General features: G+C 34.5%; 1 protein-coding gene across 3 annotated transcripts in view; it reads left to right on the top strand.

Annotated features, from left to right (window-relative positions):
* LOC108698445 (protocadherin-11 X-linked) overlaps positions 1–23392 on the top strand; it is an 826544-nt gene that overhangs the window by 585518 nt on the left and 217634 nt on the right. The gene's annotated exons all lie outside the window — the stretch shown is intronic.

Here is a 23392-nt window from a genome sequence, read left to right as displayed (position 1 = left end):
CTGCTGATTCACTGCACATGCTCTTTGCTGCTGTCACTTACTGAGCTTAGGGACCCAAACACAATATACAGTACACATAGAATAGAAATGGCACCATATACGGCAGGTTAGTAATTAATACAGATAATTACTACATTACAGCACAGAAACCAGTGCAACAATTTAATAATCAGCCCTTAACTACAGACAAACTTCATTTTCTGCTTGATAATTTGCGACGACCCCTAAGCTTAGCTTCTCAACAGCTGCTCAGATCCCACTGAGCATGTGAGTGTCGTAGACACTTTCCAAGATGGTGACTCCCTGTGACAAGTTTGAAGTCCTGGATCATTGCTGCTATTGAGAAGCTGAAACTTTAGGCTGGTGCAATAAGTTCTGTATATAAAACATGGCATTTTTAGCACATTCATTTTTAGGGTTTAATTCTACTTTAAGTGCCATAAAATTATACCACTTATTGTGGTATAAAATATAATTGGTATGCAGTGTGAAAAAACTGTCTCTCTATGAAAGTGTCCCATTTCTGCCTGCATTAATATGAATTGCAATGGTATATCTTTTTTAAATGTATCTTCAGTTGTTCGTGTTTTTGAATCTATGTATATTTCCCAAAAATTTAACTTATTAAATAAAATGAAATATGGGGGGCAAATAATTATTTGAGTAAAACGGTTGGGTAGTGGAAGATGTGCAGTTTGTTTGTCTATTTGCAGAACTTTACTACAAAAATATTTCATATTTGTAGTCTAGATCAGACCTGGAAAAATCTCAGTGTTTGCTATGGAGGAAGAAGAGAAGCTTTAAATATATAGATATTCTTCAGCATCAGGTAACATTTTGTCAAAGTTACTGAAATGTAATAAAAATAACAGAATATCAGTAGCAATTTAAAGATTCAATGGAAATTGCAGTCCAACAATAATAACGTTCTTGGATGCTAATGGAATTTTTTAAATATTGGCTGCATCTTCTTTTAAGAAAACTATTAATGCATTTACCTAATCATCCTGCTTGATTGCTTTCCAAATATATCTTACTTACACAAAAACACATGCATTCACAAATACATCTAAATAAATGTCATGTCCTCTGCCTTCTTTTCATAAGGCAGGGGGATCTCAAACATTACAAGTCAATGAGGTGACTGTGGAGTGATCCACACTTCACTGTGATATTTATAAAATATGACAGCCTTTACCCCACTTTCTCAAACTATGATTAACATGTATGCTGCATAGCATCTAAACATTGATGATCCATATGGGCAGCATGGAGTTGAAGCAACTTCAAAGGAAACCAACCTCTAGTGACTAAGGTACAAGTGTGTTATACAAGGCTATGGAAGAAATGAAGCAATATTCATGAGCCTGTGCTGTGTTTGAAATTAGAATTGGGAAGCTAGTATTTATGACATAATAAAGATGAAAGAAATGTTTAGATTTTTTCAAGGCAGCTGCTTTTTTTTACTCCTTCAGTCACATCTTGCCATACAAGGCATCATTAGCTGTTACAGTTATTCTACCATCCCTATTTTATTTACTGTATTAAACGTATTAAACAGTCTACTAAATTTCTTCTTTTTCAATTTTTAAGAATAATATAATATCAACAAAATACAAAAGGATTTGCTTTCTTAGCACCTACCAATTTGTAAAGTATGAATCAGAAACTGAAATTTTCAGCCATCATCCATTCAAGCATATGATTACTTTTGCTGAAAGAAGATTATGGTGATGAAAATACTTTTACTGATTCTGTCTATTGGATAAGACAATCTAGTAAAGATTAAACTATTCCTCTGAATAATAATGTGCTGAGTAGTTCACTAAGAAATAAAATGATTATTTTATAGGTCACAGCAATGTTGAACAATCAGGATTCTTTGGGTGGTCACTTTCCACTGTAAACGGGAATCCTTCTGTACTTTTCAGAGTGAAATCAAATTGCAATGATGGATTTTAAAATGAAACAATGGCTTTATGAACAATGGCTTTATGAAAAGTGTGTATAAAGAATGGAGAACAGAGTGTGTTATGTATTTTCCCTGTTTTTGTGTGCATGTGGAGCAGGACTCTCCATTCAATGGCAGAAAGTTTATAAGTGAACAAAGACAGATGTAAGGAAAACCTGAGATGTTAATTCCAGGGCTCACTTTCTACAAACCCTCCACCTCCACTCGACTTTGTAAATGAGCATTTAAACATGCTCAAAATAGTGCCCAATACCTATGCTTGCATTTAAAAATGAGCCATTATATGTATTGCAAGCACAGACCCCAATACACTGATACAATAGATTATAATATAACATCAGCACTTGGAGTAATTCATAGCAGTTAATAAGCAATTTGTTTTTACTCATCTTTGCATTTACAGTGATGTAAGCAAATATTTGATGTGCTGCATATATATTGGGCCAGATTAAATTCAGGCAGATAAAGTATAAATCTCATGGTCGATCATGAGAAAACTCATGGACAAGATTTGATTTGAGGAGAAAAAACTTTTATCCTAATTCACTTCCAGTGTTTACCCATAGAATCCAATAGAGATTTCACTTGATAAACTATGATATAAGTTTTTCTGAATTGCATTGCATCTCAAATCTCGTCCATTGCTTTTAATTTTTTGAATTTTTCTCTCACTTTATTGAATCTGGCCTATTATATTATAAACTTTTTGGGCCAGATTCAAAAGGTTTCATATGTGAAAACTCGTGGACGAGATTAAATTTGGGAAGCAAAACTTATCTTCTGGTTTATCAGGAGAAAACTGGAGTCTATGGGGAAAAAAACTGAATTTGGAGAATTTTTTTTTTAAGTTTGAATTAAATCTCGTTCATTCACATGATAACCCATGAGAACTTTTCCTCCTCCTCCTCCTCCTCCTCCTCCTCCTCCTCCTCCTCCACCTCCTCCTCCACCATGGTCAAAAGGATCAACTTTACATTATATTCCATATTCTATTTACTCATAGGCTGGCACTGAAATCCCAATTAATACACAAGCTATTACACAATTATACAAGTTTCAATTCGACAATACCTGAGGTCAACACCGCAAAATAAGGAAACTACATAGTTTCAAGGAAAAGTTGGAAGCCTTTATTAAAAGTGAGAAAATGCAACTTTACTGTAATTAACTCTAGTACAGCTGATTTGGGGACTGGTTTCATTGCCCTCTTAGGGGTCAAGTAATGTTCCCCCCCCTCTGCGGCAATTAAAGAGACTGAAAAAGGTTTAGTTAATGGATATATGTCTTTTTGCAATATTGTCTTCTATATCACTATGTATAGGAACTCTGGTAAATTCATATTAACTCATACTTGCTACTAGGATTACAGATATTTAAAGATATTTATATAGTATTACAGTGCTCCTCCAGTTACTATACTATGCCACTCCAGCAGCTCATTTATCAATGCCACCGATGCAAATGACCTTAAGTGTGCAAAATCCAGCCTTATAATTTATAAATAAATAATAAGGCATTCAATGATTTAATTATTGTTATAAATATTTTTATGTCCCTATTCAAGATAACAAAAACATTAAAAAAATAAAACTAACCTAAATCCTTGTAACTCCACAGGCACTGGTTGTATAGATTAAATATTCCTAGCTTGTATTATTTTCCCAAAACTTAAAAATTAAATAGACTATTCATCTTGTTACCCAAAATAATTCTGCTTGCTTAAGGCAGTCATTAAAACTGCTTTTTCAGCAAAGTGTACAGTAGTCATTTTAGAACCCTTTCTCTCGTGACAGAGTAGGAACTGTCAGAGGGATCATGTCAGTTAGGATGCAATCTTTTCCTATGTAATGAGGTTCATATTAATGATTAGCAACATTTAATGTATGCATTCCAACTCCTTACTACTGGTTTATTAAGTCAATTTATATCAATCTTTATAAAATACAGCTAATTATTCCAATCTACTTCTGTCCAACCCTGGTGGGAAATGTATTACCGTGCACAGGTTCTGTTTCAGAAAGACAAAATAATACTTTTAGCCAACTTTTTATTTGAAGGACCAAAAGCAACAATAATAAGGGAGCATGAATCAGCCACAGTTTTACTTTTTACTTCTCGTGACACTCCCAAGAAGTGCCATAATCGATGCATATGGTCAATATATGGAGCACTAGAGTGTATACTGTTTATTGTCCATATTATAACACAAATTATTGCACACAAATGTGAGGTCAAAATTATTTTGTGTTCAATAATGTTTTAATAAGGACAATAAATGGTTAATTTTAATTATACAGTGTACAAATGAGTGCTCTTTGTATTCACTATATGTCTTTATTTGAAGGAATCTGAAACAATGAAGAACAAAAGTCTTTGCTGTCCAAAGAGTAGGTAGGATGTTAGAGCATTTATTGATTTAGTGCAAAACAGGCAGTTGCTAACAACGGCTTGACTCACTAAACAGCCAAACTGTACTGTCCTATTCAAGCTCCAAAATGCTCATGGCTCAAAACATTAGCCCCAGTGGTACCTCATATAATGGGTCCATTGTGTAAATGCAATATAATACATTAACGGAGAGCACTCACCCAAAAAATGTGCACCAGAATCCACAGCTGTCTGTGCAACCACATGATCCACTCCTACAGAAAAGGGCATTCTCAGGCCATGCTGTAGATGTCCGGAGGTCCTCCTGATGGAACTATTACAAAAATCTATTACTTTCAGTTGCCATCTTGAGGGATATCTTTCCCTATCTAACTTTTTACATCACTCATCAGGGCCTTTCTCAGGGATTTAACTGCAAAGCTATAACTTTCTGCAAGACTTTGAGCACACTGGATCATGGTTAATGCTACATGCATGAGTGGCACTTTGAAGCCATTTTTGGTGGGTATTGATATCATTTTTTAGAGGCTTTTACACAAGCATACATAGCTATAGCTACTTGCACTTTTTTGCTCCGTAATTGTTTAATTTATACTTTATTATGCATATGATATATGAATGTGAAGTGTACAGTGGAAATTTTTTTTTAATGATTGAGTTGGTATTTTATAGACAGTGAACATTTTTTAAAGTTCAAATCCTCTTTTTTACTTTATGTTTTTAGTGTTCTTTTCACCACCATCATAGTTATATGATCTGGAAGAACAAAGGATTAAGAGACTTTTTCTTATTAGAGGGGTTTTTTTTCTCTCCAACCGTGGATAGCACAAAATATAGACCAGTTTTCAAATTTGCTATCTAAGAAGATAAATCCTTTTTGATTACTTTTGATGATAAAATAACAAAATCATCAGAAAGAACTCTCAATAGACAACTTTCTTGTGCACTTTGCCTTTTAAGTACAAATTCAATTTGTGGTGTTATTATTGGTGTTTTCAGAGGCTCTGTGGGATTCTGACCCATTTGCTAAGGATGCCTGTACAATCTCACTATTATGCGGTTTAGCTCTGTGTCCATCTGTAGAGCAAATCTACAATACACATGTTGTAAAAATAGACTCTAAACATTTTTTTAAGCTGTGCTAAAGGTTCTATGCAGTGCAATTCCATTATGTGTTTTACTTATAATGTGAAACGGTGTACAATGTCCAAAGAGATTGGCAACGTTATGACATCTTCCCTTTGTTCAATTTGGAGTTTTTATGTGCAATTCTATTCATATGCATCATCGACCATTTCACAGATGTTCTTAAGCTGTATATTTACATCACCTGTGCAAGCACACACGCAAATCACTTTTTATATAAATCCTTCAATATTAGATTAGTGAAGCCCATTGGCCTTCTTCATTTTTTTGACATCACTAACACCGTAAGGAGTGTGTCCGTTTTATCTGTTTTTACAAAACATTTCAAAAGAAAGTACAAGAAAGTACCAAGATGAATTTGATTAATACTACCGAGGGACATTAGGTTCAATTGCAATACCAGTTTTCAAGTCCAAAAGCATGAGAATGGCACTGCAAGACAAGAATAGGAAAGTAAGATTAATGCCAGAACTTGCATTAATGATTTCCATTGAGTAGCTGTTGAGCCATTTAAGCTTCTAAAGAAAGCTACCACAAACTTACTGAAGGGAAACCATGCTGCGAAGCAGGGTTATGCAAGAATGAAGTGGATAGTTATATTTGATTACATTCAAATCAAAAGTTAGAATGACCCAGCAGCTAATCAATTAGAAACTGTAATTTATGCCCAGGGGGAAGTTTATGGTTCTAGAAAGCTGTGAAGGGTCTTTCTGCTCTGAAATTATACAATTGTTGTGTTTTATTGTGCCTTTGTTCATTGTTTTATTCTACTTGTTATTTACAACTGAAAACACAATCTAGCAATCCATCAACTATTATGTATATTATTTTCAGGGAAGAATAAAAACAAGTTGACACGCATTGAACAGAATGAGTAGAAATAAATAGTTAATTCAATTGTCATTATACATTATCGTAGTACATAAATTATCACACACATGTACACACACACACTCACACACACACACACACACACTCACATATATGTATATATATAAACTTTCATGGGTGTGCCACTTAACCTGGTAATCACATTTGCCGGCGAAAATGCAATTTTTTTGATGCCACTGAATTTTCGCTGCGGTTTCGCAAATTTATTCACAGGCGGCGAATTGCGGGAATTTGCCACAAATTTGCGCCTGGCGAATAAATTTGCCCATCACTAATTGTGAGGTTAGTCTACCTTGAATAAACTGAAAACTCAAATGTTGGCTTATTTATGAAAAAACTCGGGAACAACTCGAATTGATCAAGTTATCAGCAAAAAAACCCCCATCACATTTATTTAGTTCTCGAAAGCAAACCACCAAAAAAAAACCTGAAAATCACGAAGACAATAAACATCTTCAAATGGTTCAAGGGACCTCTGCATTGACTTCTACATGACCTTGACAGGAGTATTTTTGGATTTGAGCTTTTTTCTGCTTCAGGGTATAATATTTTAGTTTTTATGTTTTTTTAAAAAGTACACCTGCTGTTCCTTGGCTGTAGTGTAAACATACATATGAAAATAAATAAGGTTTGCTTATCAAGATAAAGTCTTTATTTTTGACTGATAGGGAAACACATGTAAATACATTTAATTTGGAAGAAGCTACAATAACTTTTAGTTGCATTTAATTGTAGTAAATGGGAAAAAAACATTTATGAAAATAGAACTGAAGTCAGCACAACTGCAGATTTTATTTTTTTTAACTCGGAATAGAAGAAAGAGAAATCTAATGACAATAGAAAAGATGCTAGTGTATCAGAAGGGGATTATTGATTAGCTATAGAAAACATGAAGATGAAAGTCAGAGGTTGGAATTAAGAATTCAAGTAGGCAATAAAATAGAGATGGCACTGAAAAAAACTCTAATCATAAAAGAGATTTTATTACTTTTGAAACAGAGGACTTATGTAGAAGCGAGATGGAGAGACAATGGCATTGGAGCACAAAGTAATGTTGGCAATATGAGAGAAGAATCAAAAAGCCTACTTCTTCATACCAGTCAAGGAAAGATCAAATTCAAAAAAATAAATCACACTGCTTTTTATCATTTGTTTTAATCAAGGTAAAATACAGCGTACAGAAGATGGTAAAGATTTCTAAAAGCTTAAAGAACACTGATCCTGAATATCTGACCAAATAACACTGGAGTGACTAAAAAACAAAATATAAATGTCCTATAATAGACTATTCAAAATCCTGAAATAAATACAGCTGAGAATCTGCGTTACTATTTGAAAACTAAGGAGCACAAATGTCATCCACAAATCACTTCCAAACCGCTTGAACATTTGGTACTTAACCCAAAAAAGGTAATTTCTGTAAAAGGTGCTTTAAAATTATTCAAATCTAAGGCTGAATACTTTTGCATGTTTTCCCTTTGTCCTTTAACATAAAGCAATGCTACATTAAAAAAACAATAATTTGTAATAAAAATGTCATGGAGTGTTATCAGTGTAGAATTTGTATTTCACTAAAACAAGAGAACTGGTCAAGGGGGGTACATTTTGCAAGTAATGCATGTAAAATAAATAAGGTGCAATATTTGAGCTCTGCATTCATCATGACAGTGTAATTTCACACAATGCAGTTCCATCCTACCAGCAATGTGGATTATGTAAAGTTTACAAAAATGTTACTCAACTGCATAATGTACAAAACACAAAAGTGCAACAATTGTACTGCTTCATTGTATGTGTGCCTTAATGACCCTCTATAGATACTATTTCTAACAACAGCTTAAGACATTGTTTATCCTGTTGTTTCCATGGGCAAGATGCAGATGATTTTAATATAAGCCAGTAGTAGAAAAGAATGATTATTCTATGTGTAGAAAATAGAAGACCTTACTCATAAATTATAATTTTCGAATGATTTAAAAAATAATGAATCTCAAGGAAAGGTTTTATAGAAAATGTCTTGTAGGGTCCTCATGCTGTGTGAAATTATTTACCCCTGAAATTCTGTGTAAATTTGGAGTAAAATACTGTAAATGACAAATTTATGACGTGTATTTTATTTTCTGCCATATTTAATGTCATTGTGTTTGTTGTTTAACCCATTCAAGCCATTGGTAAAACATAGGGATTCACCAAATCTTGTTTTTATGTATGATCTGGAAGATTGAACAATTACACCACAAAATGCTGGGGCAAATCTGAATCCTAATTTGCACAAGAAAATTATCATGGAAAAAAAAAACAAGCAAAAAAACCCATCAGCTTCTGGTCTAATTCATATGATAAGTAAAAATTTCCCTTATTATTTAAAAAAGTCACTTAATAATAAGGGTTTAGACTGAGTTCGGCCAGGCAATAAGATTCAAGCAAATCCAAATCCAAAACCTTGCATTTGTCAGAATTCTGGAAAGCTGAAATTCAGTGCATCTCTAGTAAAAAAATAAAATAAAATTTACCAGCAAGTAAATTGCTGCATTATTCAACGCTTTAAAATTGGAGATGGTGACGAGAATTATGAATGCACAAAATACATTGGAGTCTATAGGCTTTTTTGCAGCAATGTTTTTGAGCAAAGTGCAATAGAGTCAGTGAGCGTTTTGTCCCAGCATGGTGAACATTTTTACATAGAAATTTTCTTGCTGTTTTGTGAAATTTTTTGTCAAAATTTTTTTTTGAATTTTGTTGCAAATCCATGTTTGAATAAAAAACTCACTCATCCCTAGTTAGTAGCATGGGTCACTTTATATATACTGTATTATGCTTAGATGACCCATTCTCCATAGACAACAGAAGAATCAAGTAAGCTGCACAGAAATAGTGCATGTTACCTATAAGAACATTTTAAATAAAAAAGTGTATTTTGACCTCATCATAGTTTTCTAATCTACACTTTAATTACCAGATACAGTTGTGACCAAATACTCCTTGTTCAAGTTCACCTAAATGAGGATGAACCCAATCCAATCTAGATTAGTCATGGATTAACTGTCAAAGTTTCCATTTCTACCTCTTACTTGACATTTACTGTTCAAGATCCTAGCCACACATTCAATCCATACTGCCTTATAGCCAGTTGCCATGGTGAACATAATTGTAAAGCACTGCAACATTTAGACTTGATCTTCAGTTTTAAATTCTTTAAAAAGAAAAAGAAAACAGTCAATGGTAGAGATTGATCCAAATGTACCATATCCCATGTGTCAGCCATGAAGTTGTTCAGACATCTGAAAATACTTCCATGAGAAAGATGCAAAGGCCAAGGTGACACCATTTTTTCTAGTTTGTTTTGCTTCCTTGTGTTCCCATTTGATTTTCTAACTGAATGCTAATGATTCCTTTTTTTTATATCCCTAATGAAGTCCTGAAAATCTCCCCACATCTGAGAGCGGATATGAAGGATTCAAAGCTATAATTATTGTATACACTTAGGCTGTTAATAGACTGAGTCATAGCTATTAAACTGTCCATGATACGTGAAAGTCACACCTTTAGCAACAATTGCAAAGCATAAAGATGAAATATGGACAAGAATGCAGCAAGTTTCAGTCCAAAGTTAAAAGCCTCTCTGCTACAAGGTTAGATTGAATTTCTAGGGCAACATTTCAATTAGCTCTGTGCTCATTTGTTCACATTTAAATGTATCAATGTAAGATGTTAGTCTCCTAGCCACAATTAGGGGCATTCGAAAAACAATTAAAATATGCAGTGCAAGATAAATGACTTGATAAAGGTTTGATACTACGGAGTGTGGACTTTGAACAGATTACTTTAACATTTTTATTACAGTACACCTGCTTAATAACATACGTACTGTATTAGTTATTTCCTTTAGAATGTGTATGCAGACAAGGATAACAAAATACATATGGACATCAGCCAAATGGTAACTTGTCAAGGACTATGATAGATGATGCATAATTAAAGGGAACATGCCAGGCTATTCATATTCCTGGGCAGAAGGCCATTCTTTCTATTCTCCCGCTTATATGTACTCAGAAACCCATCCAGTACATTGCCTTGGGTGTTTGTTAATATAGATGGAATTATAGTATAGCTTTAAGGTAAATTTATAATCAAACTGGAAAGATGCAAATACGGAATAAAAGTATAAACCCTTTTAATACAGACCTACATTTCCCAGGACTAATACATTTTACATTGACTTGTGTGAAAGATCAATATTCAGAAAGCTGCAGGGAAGTTTATGTAAACACGAGAATGAACCTTATCCTTTGTCTTTTCTTTTCGATTAATTGACAGTTGTGACTTATCACTAGCTTGGCATATATATAGAAAATTGTTAGGATTATTAGATGGATAGGATTTGGTATAATTACTCTGACAAACAAGAAACAATTTACCTTTTTCAGTTTTAGAGGAATGTATAACCTAAAAACAGGTCCCCATAAAAAATATACACTTGTATATGGACATTATACAACAGTATAGCACTACTGGGCACTTAAGAGGCAAATAATTATATATTAGCATAATTTTCTGTCAGGAGGAGTTGAAGTAGGTGAGTAATAAAAAATAATATTGGGGTCCTTGTAACTCCAAATCTCTACCCATTTATGGCAGAGCAAAAAAAAAACAACAGTAATAGATGACCATCATCTGCATTATGTGCCCTTATATACAGCCCTTAGATACAGTATAAAGGTATGGGACCCATTATCCAGAATGCTCCGGACCTGGGGTTTTCCAGATAAGGGATTTTTTCATAATTTAGAAAAATCTTCTAAAAAATCATTTACACATTAAATAAACCCAATAGGCTGGTTTTGCTTATTTGGGATCAAATACAACCCTCTTTCCAGCAACAAATATCACCAGTAGGGATGAGCTAAATATTTCACAGAGTTTAGACTTTTAGAAGTTTTCAGATTTTTTTCTACTTTTAAGAGTTTTTCGAAGCATTCACATTTTTTAGCACATGGTTCAGAGTAATTTTCCACTTGTACTTTTTTTATTCGGAACTTTTAATAAATGTCATGACATAAGTTTGTGAGTTTTGTCGTCGTTTCGAAAACCTCTCAAACCACTAAAATCCGATTGCAAAGTACAACTTTTCGGGGTAAACCCCTTTGTCATGCTTGAAATGAGAAGCCAAAAGCCAATCGTCCTGTGGTGCTCGCTGGAATAACCTATATACCGGTGCAGTTTTCTCCTGATAGGAGCACCAGTCCAAGGTGTGAGGTAAGTATATATAATTACTTGGGGCTGCCTAACTTTTGGCACCCCCAAGTAAATAGAGCCTTTCCTTCTCCTTTAAATATAAATTTCAATATTCTTGCCGTATATGCTGTTTAAAGATATAAACAATTACAATCATTATGACAATCCCTTGAAATCTTATTGATGCTTTGTATTTTTACTGGGACCTAAAGCAACATACAAATGATCTGTCTGCATTTCTGCAAGGATAATATTAGTACAAAAAGCTGTCTAAGGTTTGTATAAAATAAAACAACACAGTTTTTTTTAAAACTGGAGCTGAAGATTATTGTGCAGTTGTGTTGAAGAGTAGCAAATTCATTATTGTTTTATTTCTGTATAAAAGTGAAGGTTGTGCATATATAGCAGAAATCTGCAATAACACACTATTTCCTGCACAGTTCATAAAGCAATCTTAAGATGCTTGGAATCCCAAAAGACTTCTGCTCATCACAAAGTTAATGCAACTGGTTAATGCTAGCAGCAATCAATTAGATTCTCAAGGTTATTTCTGATCTGCAATGCCACATGATCACTGAGAATTATTAATGTTTTATTACAGTTCTGACCACATGCAAGAACACTTTTAATTACACATAAAAGGTATTTACAATAAAGACATTAGACACTTAATAGATTTGAAGCGTTCTTTCCCAGCCATCATAACACACCTGCAAAAAGTGTCCTGTTATACTCTATGAATATAGGCAGGTTATTGCCTAATTACTGATCACACATTCTTATCCTTCAGTTTGAACTTGAATGGAACAATTTCCTTTTAAATTACAGCAACAAGAACAAAGGAAAATAATAATCCATGTGTGTTTTAGGGCTATGGGGCTCACTATTCATCAAGTCCACTTCCCATTTAGTTAAACTGAAGTATCGCACACGTCACTTAATACAGCAAACAATGTGCCAGATTTAATTCAGTGATAAAAAGTTATCTCATAGTTTATCCTGTGAAAAACTTTTCTCCAAATTCAGTTCCAGTTTTGTCCCATAGACATCTAAGTTTTCACATGATAAACGATTTTTCTGAGTTGAATTGCATCTCAAATTGAATCTCACCCATGACTTTTCTGGCCAGATTCAATTCAGTGAGAATGAGAATCTCATGGTTTATCACGTGAAAAGTGGACGAGATTATATTCAAGGAGAAAAAACTTCTACAAATTCAGTTTCAGTTTTTTCCCATAGACTTAACATGATAAACCATGATACAAGTTTTTCTGAATTAAATTGTGTCTCAAATTGAATCTTGTCCATTACTTTTCACTTGATAAACCTTTTTCCCACTGAATTAAATTTGGCCCTTCATGTAATAAACCTTTTTCTCACTGAATTAAATCTGGCCCTTCGTGAAATAAACCTTTTTCACACTGAATCTAATCTTGCCCAATGGTGGAAAGCAGAACAACCAAGACTATGCAATGATTCTACTGCAGTTACATTTATGCACAGAGTATATATCCTAATATGTTTTGAGTAAAAGTGTACTACACCTGGTGGATGGAGATGCACCTCCATATAGGCAGAGAAAAGTCTAATTAATATAGTCCCAAGAATGTTTTTCTATTAGAGTAGGTTACTATAGAAAATACAAGCTTGCGTAGTCCATAGCCCCAGTTATTGTTAAGGGCTTCTTCTACAACCGAGCCATGTATCAAGTCCACAAAAAATAATCATTTACTGAAGGCAGATTTCATTCTTTGAATACTATTCCACTGCTGGGGCCTGTAGATGCAAGTCATTGCGATCCAGAATTGTTGAGTTTGGTAGCGTATATTCATGAATGGTGGACCAGGCCAAGGGAGGCACATAGGCATCCAGTTTTTATTTACATTTCTGATAAAAACGTTATTAAGCCTTCCTTATGTTTTTTCAAATATTGTCAGCTATTGTTAATACCTGAGCACCTAAATCAGCAAAATTATTTAAATTTGCTATCACTTCTTTGCCATAACCCCCAATTCTAATTAAACGAGAAAGCTTATATTAAAAGGCGTATGATAATCTCTATTATATCTCTATTAAATGGTCAGGATTGTAGGACTTGGTTACGAATGAATGTAAGGGAAAAGCACAAAAAGACATAAAAACAGAGTAAAGTATATTTTAAGTCCACATATAAGAACATACACTGGCATCAATATTCAGGTTTATAGATTTTTGCGGAATAATTAGCATGGGGCAAACAACAGGACACGTAGATACAAAGGAACTCTGGACATGAATAACTGCCTTGTGGTGCCTCCCTTTGCATATTGAATCTACTCATACACCTGACTTAAAGACTGGCATCACACCACTGTGCCTGAAATGAGACAATTTTCATACCCATTGATGCAAAAAAAGCAGCTTACTCTTGGCAAGTCATGATGTCAACACAGCTGTTAATTTACCTATACATTGGTAATGGCACACACGTTGCAATATATGTTGTCCTGTGGGCACCCACTATTGAATGCATTAATGTTCCTTGCACATTATCCATTTTATGAATGAACCTATTTATATATGGACCACCATCACTTATAGAACCACATGGACAAGCTAGAAAAAAACTATTCCTCTCTGGAAATAATAGATGCACTATACTCTTAAATAGAAGTACAAGAATGTTGATTGTTTCTTCCTGCTAAGGGAGAGCACACAAGTCCTAACTGAATGGGATGCATGCAAAAGATAGTGTCATGGTGCAGGATGAAAGGGACGAAGTATAGAAAGACCTACTATTTCTTGCTAGGATGAGATGGAAGGAAGTGGAGCTCAGATTAATCTTACCGTGACAACATACAAATACGAGAATGGAAGAGGCCAACTTATCGCAATTAAGAGTAAAAAAATGGAAGAGCTCTAGAGTCCACTGTTATTGTCTGCCTTGAAAAAGAATGAAGAACAACAGGACATTTGACAATCCTGAACTAGAGGGAATGAAGAGTGGGAGTCACTGGCACTTTGTGGAAGAGAAGGAGCAAAACATAATAGAGACAACATCACATTCAAGGGCAGGAAGCAAGGGAAACTATTCAGCTTTGGTATTTCAAGTAATAAATATTAAGCCTACACAAGATCAAGAACGTGTGGATCTTCAGCTGCTGTTGAACTAGATAACCCATAATCCTTTGTTCGTGGCAGACTATGCACTATAAAAAATAGCAAAAACTTCATTCAATACGGAAAAGCTACAATTTATATCTATCATAAATTCACATGGTTAGGAATATGAACATTTCCCTTTCTCTGCATTTTCTTCTGACACTCTTGAAGCTCATTAATATTATAGTACTAAACATTTATTAATGAACTCCCTCAAGAGCTCAACCAATCATCTGAGCGTTCAGCGGTCTGAAGGGATAAATAAAAAAAAATTTGTACTGACATGATGAATGCGGAAAAGCTTTTAATCAATTATTAATTGATTATTCACATCATCACAACACTTGTAAAGATCAAAACCTAATTTCTGACACCATATGCAATCTTTTCCTTTTGAATTTAATAATATATTCCCAATCTGTTGTTCACTAAGGTGAACATCTGTGGATTCATTAATTTCCCAGAGCATGCTCTGTAAACTTTGTCTCTTTTCCACATTTTCTAAACAATAATCCTATTAGTGTACTGTATGCCATGTAGAGTGCACTGGCAGATTCATTAACACATTTATCTCTCGCTGTCTAAGAAGTATCAGCAGCTCTCCTTTTTTTCTACATGGTAAGACAGCACTTAGAACTTTGTGGATCAAAGTGTTTGACAATTAGATGGATTTCAATGTATTTAGTATCTTATATTATAATGTCCTTTGAGAGCATGCACAATACATTAAACAATGTAAGGACAGTAATGAAATTCCTGCCTGTTTCTAAGGATTATTGGATGTGTTAAATGTAATAAATGTTGGCAAGAAAGAAGGCAAGAGCATATTTTATTTAATGTGTTTACACAGTATGGATAGACAGAAAGTACTGTATATGCTTTTAATAAGTAGATTTCCCCCTACATTACTTTTTCATTTTCCAGACCGTCAGATTTGAAATATAGCTTATTTAGTAAGTAGGAAGTTACTTCATTAGGCATAAGGGTTTCTTTATCAAGTGAAGGAGAGGTGCAAAGTGCAGAAAAATAGGGCATACAGTATTGTCATGTTTTATACATTGTCTTACCTTGACCTTGACTTTCCTGAATTGATGCAGGTCTCTAAGCAACAGAACCACTGGCGCCTACTACTCGCCATCTACCAGAATTTGGTAAAAGCTCACCTATCAGTATAAAGACTAAGGGGTATATTTATCAAAGAGTGAAGTTAGAGATCACCACAGTCCACTAGTGTGAAATACTGCCTCTCTCCATTCATTTTTATGGGATTTGTAAAGGCATATTTATCAAATGGTGAACTTTCACTTACAACCTTTGATAAATACGCCTTTAAAAATCCCATAGAAATGAATGGAGAGAGGTGGTATTTCACTCCAGCGGACTGTGGCGATCTCTAACTTCACTCTTTGATAAATATACCTCATATGACGTGTATCCATGATCATTTGTCATGAAGGGGTAAACTGGTGACCAAAAAGAACAACACAGTTACTTTTTGTTCTCTGTATAAGTTTGATATGATTACATTCTACAATTACTGGTTACACAGCTCTGGTCATTATAAGCCTAATTACATAAAACCTCACGCCTCAACTTTTCAAGCCACACACAGCACAGCGGTTTAGCATTGAGGATAATGATGGTTTTAGGAGCACATATATAGTGAGTACTTTTAAAGAAAAGAAAGTCCTCAATTTTTAATCATTTAGTAATGTTTGTCTTGATTTACCTGTAGATATTATAATCCAAAATCTCAAAATCTTACATACCCTTACATTAGAAATTTACATTTAAATTTACAAATGTAAATTTGAATTTACATTTGTTTCAGACCCATTCCTTTAGCAGCGAAGAAAACTTTTATGTCTTTCATATTTTCATTGCTTTTTTTAATCAGTAGAGCATTTTCTCATTTGCAGTAGAATTAATTCAGACCAGCACACCTTATAATTTTGATAGTTAAGAGTAAAACATGTGAACTACAGGTGCTATTTTCTTACAGTGGCAGATAAGTTAGTTTTAGACTTAGGATGTATGTGATTATGTAGGGGCCGTAACATTTTCTCATATTTATAGCCTGAATACTAAAAAGGTAAAGGAGAAGTAAAGCCATTTTAAGCATAGGACCACTGGATAGGCTTCCTTCACCCCAAAATCTCACCAACCAGAATCCCAAGAATTGTTCATCAGAATTGGTTGTTGCCATGTATGACTGCATCATTTCCGGACCCAGTTCCTAGTGCTGATCACCAAGCAGGAATCAGTTGGTTCCTTTCTTACACTTACACCAAAGTGTAAGCTCCTGGTTGATGATTACTGCAAAAGAGTCAGATGAAGTGAAATTTCAGGAGTCTGCTTGGTGTGGGGGTCTGTACCAGGGCTCTATATTTACAAAATTGTGTTACTAGTGTGGGGGGCAGGGGGTTATCAAAAGTGTTTTTATACAAATAAATGGCCTGTTTGGTACATTTTGGTGCATCAAAAAAATGTGACTAATTATTCTATACAAATCAGACAATATAAGTGTCTCCCTTAAAACAGACCAGATGCTATATTTTCTCCAGTTGAAAGCTGTCTGTTGTTAGCCCCTCCACACATTCTTTTCATCCTGGTTACATTCCTTTTGGTTATCCATTCCATGTATATTTATATTTACACCCAGAATCCTGCCAACACAGTTTAGTAAATGTGGTGTTTATACAAAAGGCCTGTAGGTGTTACTGTGCACAAGAGTTATACTGTGTACATAATACTTTCTAGACTGTTTTAAAGTATTAGAGTTGAAGTGTAATGGCTGCATGAACCTGATAATAAAGCACTGTTATACTCTACTCATCCTCGGCTACAAAAACATAACAGTAAATACTATAAAAAACAAATTTATGACTTTATACAAGATGTTTCCATTCTTATACACTGTAGATAATAACATGCAGTCCATAAATGATATTCATAATACAGGCAAATCTCCCAATGTTCAGTTTGGCTCAAATCTCTTTTAAAGCTCTTGAATATTGTACATTTTTACATAAGTAGTTCATTTGATATAAAGAATTTATGTGGGAGATAATTACTGATATGGGCTCGGTCCATAATACATTCCATACTTAATCCTTCACCTAGAAAAGCTGATTTTCCTAAAGTCTTTGATTCACTTTATGTAGGTGGGAAAATCTAAAGAGGTTCAGTTCAAAGCATTTGCTTTGAGCATTAATACTGCAAAATATTTTTTTTACTATATTAAATGGCAGATTTAAGAAGGATACACTGATCTGCCTTTTGTAACTGCAGATTACCTTTATTTTTCAAAGGCATCTTGGCTCCATGGTTATTGTGACACATTTGTACAGAATGAAAGACACAGAAAAGGTTTTAATAAAACAGAAAATGAAAAAAGTAGGAGTATGGTATAATGCATTGATGGATTATAAGAATGGTTAGTATTGCCTGAAAAGCACAATGTATCATGTTGCGTCTTTGATTTATAAATATATAGTTCATTCTTTAAAACACATGTTTCCAATATATAGTTTTGCCCCCGGGGACCCAGAGCAGTTGTTTGGGGGCTCAACCTGATGGCAGAAATCGCTCTACTAGTTATTCCTTGTAGTCTAGCTTGAGGGTTAATTATTTTGTGGTTGCAGGTGAACATTCTCTGTCCTATATAGTCTTCTAATTATAGTTAAATGGGTTGTTCACCTTCAAATTAACTTTTTAGTGTGATGTAGAGAGTGATATTCTGAGACAATTTTCAACTGGTTTTCATTTTTTATTATTTGTGGTTTAACTGTTATTTAACTTTTTATTCAAAAGTAGTGATGGGCGAATTTATTCGAAAAAACGGACGCCGGCGTCAAAAACGGGTGCCGGCGTCAAAAAATGGGCGCCGGAGTTGAAAAAACGGGCGCCGGCATCAAAAACGAGACGCCGGCGCAGTTTCGCAAATTTTTCGCCGCTTCGCAAATTTTTCGGTGAAACGGCACAAATTCGCCCATCACTATTCAAAAGCTGTCCCGTTTGTATTTTCAGCAGGGGCTTAACTACAGAGGAAGCAGACCCTGCTGCAGGGGGGCTCAGGGGGTATGGAGGTCCCATAAGGCTCTAATTTATGTACAGTTTCTATAAATATTGGTTAAACAGGACAACCTCTGGATATGTTGGGGGCCCTAAAATGAATTTGCTGTGGGGCCCAGCAACATCTAGTTACATCACTGATTTTCAGGAATCTGGTTGTTAGGGTCCAAATTACCCTAGCAACCATGCATTGTGTTGAATAAGAGAGTGGAATATGAGTAGGAGAGGCCTGAATAGAAATATGAGTAATAAAAGTAGCAATAACAATAAGGGGCACATTTACTAAGCTCAAGTGAAGGAATAGAATAAAAAATACTTCGAATTTTGAAATATTTTTTAGCTACTTCGACCATCGAATTGGGTACTTTGACTACGACTTCGACGCGAACGATTTAAACTAAAAATCGTTTGACTATTCGACCATTCGAGAGTCGAAGTACTGTCTCTTTAAAAAAAACTTCGACCACCTACTTCGCCACCTAAAACCTACCGAGCATCAATGTTAGCCTATGGGGAAAGTCCCCATAGGCTTTCTAGCCAATTTCTGGTCGAAGGAAAATTGTTCGATCGATGGATTAAAATCCTTCTAATCCTTTGATTAGAAGGATTTAATCGTTCGATTGAACGATTAAATCCTTTGAATCCATCGCTTTGAAGGATTTAATCGTTCAATATATCGATATTCGAAGTCGAAGGATTTAACTTCGACAGTCGAATATCGAGGGTTAATTAACCCTCGATATACGACCCTAAGTAAATGTGCCCTGAATGTGTAGCATTTGCTTTTTAGATGGGGTTAGTGATCCCATTTGAAAGCTGGGAAGAGTTAGAAGAAGAAGAAAAGGGAAATAATTCAAAAACTATAAAAAATAAAAAAATGAAGGTAAACTTAAAAATTGCTTAGAATTAGCCATTCTATAAACATACTAAAAGTTAACGTAACCCCTTAAAACCTCTTTAAAAAACTATAGAAAATAAATAATGAAGACTAATTGCTTAAAATTGTCCATTCTATTACTGAAAGATTCGGCGCTTCCGACGTGACGCCTTTGATTCATCTCAACACATCGGAATGGATGCTATCATAGGTAAAAGCGCTCATGTAGTTCTACCCTAAAGGTGAAACACCCCTTATAATTGGGGATCATATAGTTTCTTTTCCAAACCAACTGTGAGCCCTCTGAGTGAGCTAAAACTGGATAAATCCAAGAAGCTATGCTTTAAAGGGAAATTAAAGCAGAGAAACTTGTCATAAACATGGCAATTTCTTTACAGCCATTTAAATTACAGCTGTCAACATATACCATATTAAGTTTAAATGTTGAACTGTTTACTGTATATAAAATGAACCACAGATGATACTAAGATATTTGTCTGTGTATTATTAACAAAGAAAAGTATATCATTGGCAATAAATCTATCAATTGATATGACAGATTCAGGATTACATTCTTACACTATCCATGACATTTTGAAGTAGATCATCGTTGTTGTGAGAAACAGAGAGAAGAAAAGGTCACAGCTTCCTTATCAGACTGTCATATTTTCCTCTAAAATAGAAATGTCTGTTTAATGTCACTGAACAGCTTGGATGAGTATTCATGGGTGGTTGGTTTTGAACATGTCTGTATCTGCTTCCTAATCCTTTGTTTCACCATGGTCCAGGCCAGACATTTAGGGATCTGTAAAATCAGCAGCTGTAATATTCAAATTGCTGTGTTGTGAACTTTGTGTAGACTTTGATCAATGCAGAATCCAACTAAATGTATAGTAATAGAGGAGGCAGACATCAAATTGCACCCCCATATAAACACTCCTGAGCTTCCCTTACATTCCCCAAATTATAATTCATCTAGTGCCCTCCTCCTCCTCTGGGATGTCATGTGCATGCACTCACAAAATCTAGCCTCCTTTATCTTTGGTATAGAGGAGCAGACGGGGATGTCGACAAGGATATACAATTCATATTTTGTAAAATTTATTGCTCTTAGTGATCCTTTCTGCCATATAATGCTTAAAGGGATGGTTCACCTTTAAGTTAACTATTAGTTTATTATAGAATGGCTAATGCTAAGCAACTTTTCAGTTGGCCTTCTTTTTTTTCTTTTTTCCCTAGCCATTAAAGTTCTATATATTGATTAAATGTTTGGGATTAATTGATGTGCCCAAGGCCAAGTAGTTTACACTTGAAATAGGAATCCCCTAAACTGGCAGAACTAGTTAGACTTCCACAAAATAATACATGTAAAATCCTAAAAACAAAAATAACTACAGTAAATAAGATTTGGTACAGTATACAAAGAAATATAATGCAGCAATCTTAACTATATTGCAGTGTATGAAATGCAGCATTATGCTTCATAAATAGGTTGAAAACAGCTTTCTGTATATCATCTACTGTGCCTTTGCTGATCTTTATATAAGCTGTTGCGTCATCATATTTATATTAGATCATTTCCTAGGCGTATGAGCGAGCATTTTAATGTATATGTACTATTCTAGTGTCTAATATGCTTACTCCCATCGTTATTTTTGTGCTGTATCTGGGTCTGTCTGCACAGGGTGGTTGAAGGGCATCTTAATAGCAACCTTACTGGTGTACGATGTGATAGCACTTCACATCCACATTGAATGAAGGTGTCAGAAGTGTAGACTGAGTGATTCTCTGTTAGAGTCTAAGATTACAGGTTTGGTTTATCTCTTCATGTCTACAAGTTTCAGATCTTATTTATTAATCAATAAATGACATGCCCTGCAGCATAACAGTACTAGTACTAATCAATATTAATTATTACCAGTCTAAATATCCTATACTAAATTACTTACTAATGACATCTACAGTCATGCTCTTTGTCTTTGCATCAGTCTGACTGGATTCACATTTAAACCAAGTCAACCAAATTATTTTAAAATAAAATGATGCTGAATAATATGTAGCTAATTATTTTGTATATATTATCCAATTATCAAATCAGTGTATAAATATATATATACAGTTAGGGCTGAAATTGGGCCCTCTAATAGTTATTGATATACTAGACAATAATACTAGAATATAGTATAAAAGTTTTTATTTTTGCTTTTCAATTGAGACAAAATAAGAATGGACTTGGGGGGTTTGGGGGCTAAATAGGGGATGTAATAAAGTCCCTCTGAGTTTGTATTATGTGTGGCTGAGGTCCAGTTGTCTCCTCTGATGTGGTATGTCAATGTATACATGGGTGTAGGTATGTATTTATGCAGTAAAACATTTGCTACAGTATGTAGGTCAGCCCTGTCCTTATCACCTGCCATCACTGTTCCTCAGCTTATGTATCTGAATGATGCCCGAGTCAAGTAGGCTGGTAGGGGGTGTGAGGTGCCTACAACTCTCACCTCTCATGAATACATTGCTTGCCAAATACAAGTAGCATTACATCTCCAAAAAATTGCAGAGACCTGTGACAATTATTTAACCTTGAAGGCAGTGCACTTAAAAGGCGCATTGCGCTTTTTTTGTTGTTGCTCTTTTTACCTTGTCTTCCATTTTGTCAATGAGGCCTAATGAACAGATGCATACAGTAAGTACTCATATTATTGGAAAATACACATTAGTTGGTCCATTTGGGACTTATAAAGGGAAGGGCCACTTTTTCCACTATAGGGGCCATTATAGTCTTCAGATATAGTAATATGGTGATACTGGACACCTAGAAACAGAAGAACATTCATTTGTATACCGATTGTCTGATTTCACTATAGCTGTCACCACACCTTCCTCACCTATAAAAGAAACAATAACGTGCTAGATTACTATAATTTTTTTATGTGAGGCTGTGTTTAGTTTCATAAAATTATAGTTATTTTTGTACCAGTTCTTTGGTATGTTTTGTTGGTTCATTAAACCCTAGTGAAACATTTTTCTTCATCTGTTTTTTAATAAATATCCTGTTTAGCATGCTACCAAATTCTATAAGTAGTTGTTTGATTGTTGTGCTGTAATTATCTTGTAGAGTTTTAATGCCCCATATAAGCTGCATAAATGTAATGGTTATTACGCTGCAACTGCCTGTAGCGTACTTTTTGGATATATTTTACACAATATAAACTATAGGCACCTAGTTTTTCTAATGATTTAAATTGACCATTCATTGGAAAAAAATTTAAATAGCTTATTTTTGATAATTTTCCTGACATGCCATTCTCTATAGTTCTCATCAGATCGACATATGGCTGTTAGGGCTGCAAGTGCATTGTAGATTACTAATGAAAAGATATACAGCCTGTACTTCTTGCTATTCATAGTGAATTACTGCCTGACTTTTCTGTTTACAACGTTACCGATACTTTATTATTTTATGTATTATTATTGTATCATTGCCCTTGATATTACATTAAACAAAATATTTCTTGCATTTTTACCATTACATTTCAATGCAGCGAGGGTTATGAGACAATCTGTCATACATTGGGCCAGATTCAATTCAGTGAGAAAAAGTTATCTCAAAGGTTTATCACATGAAAACTCATGGATGAGAAGGAGAAAAACTTTGCTCCAAATTCAAA

This window comes from Xenopus laevis, chromosome 8L (assembly GCF_017654675.1).
Source record: "Xenopus laevis strain J_2021 chromosome 8L, Xenopus_laevis_v10.1, whole genome shotgun sequence".
Lineage (NCBI taxonomy): Eukaryota > Metazoa > Chordata > Amphibia > Anura > Pipidae > Xenopus > Xenopus laevis.
This window is presented reverse-complemented; position numbering and strand designations above follow the sequence as displayed.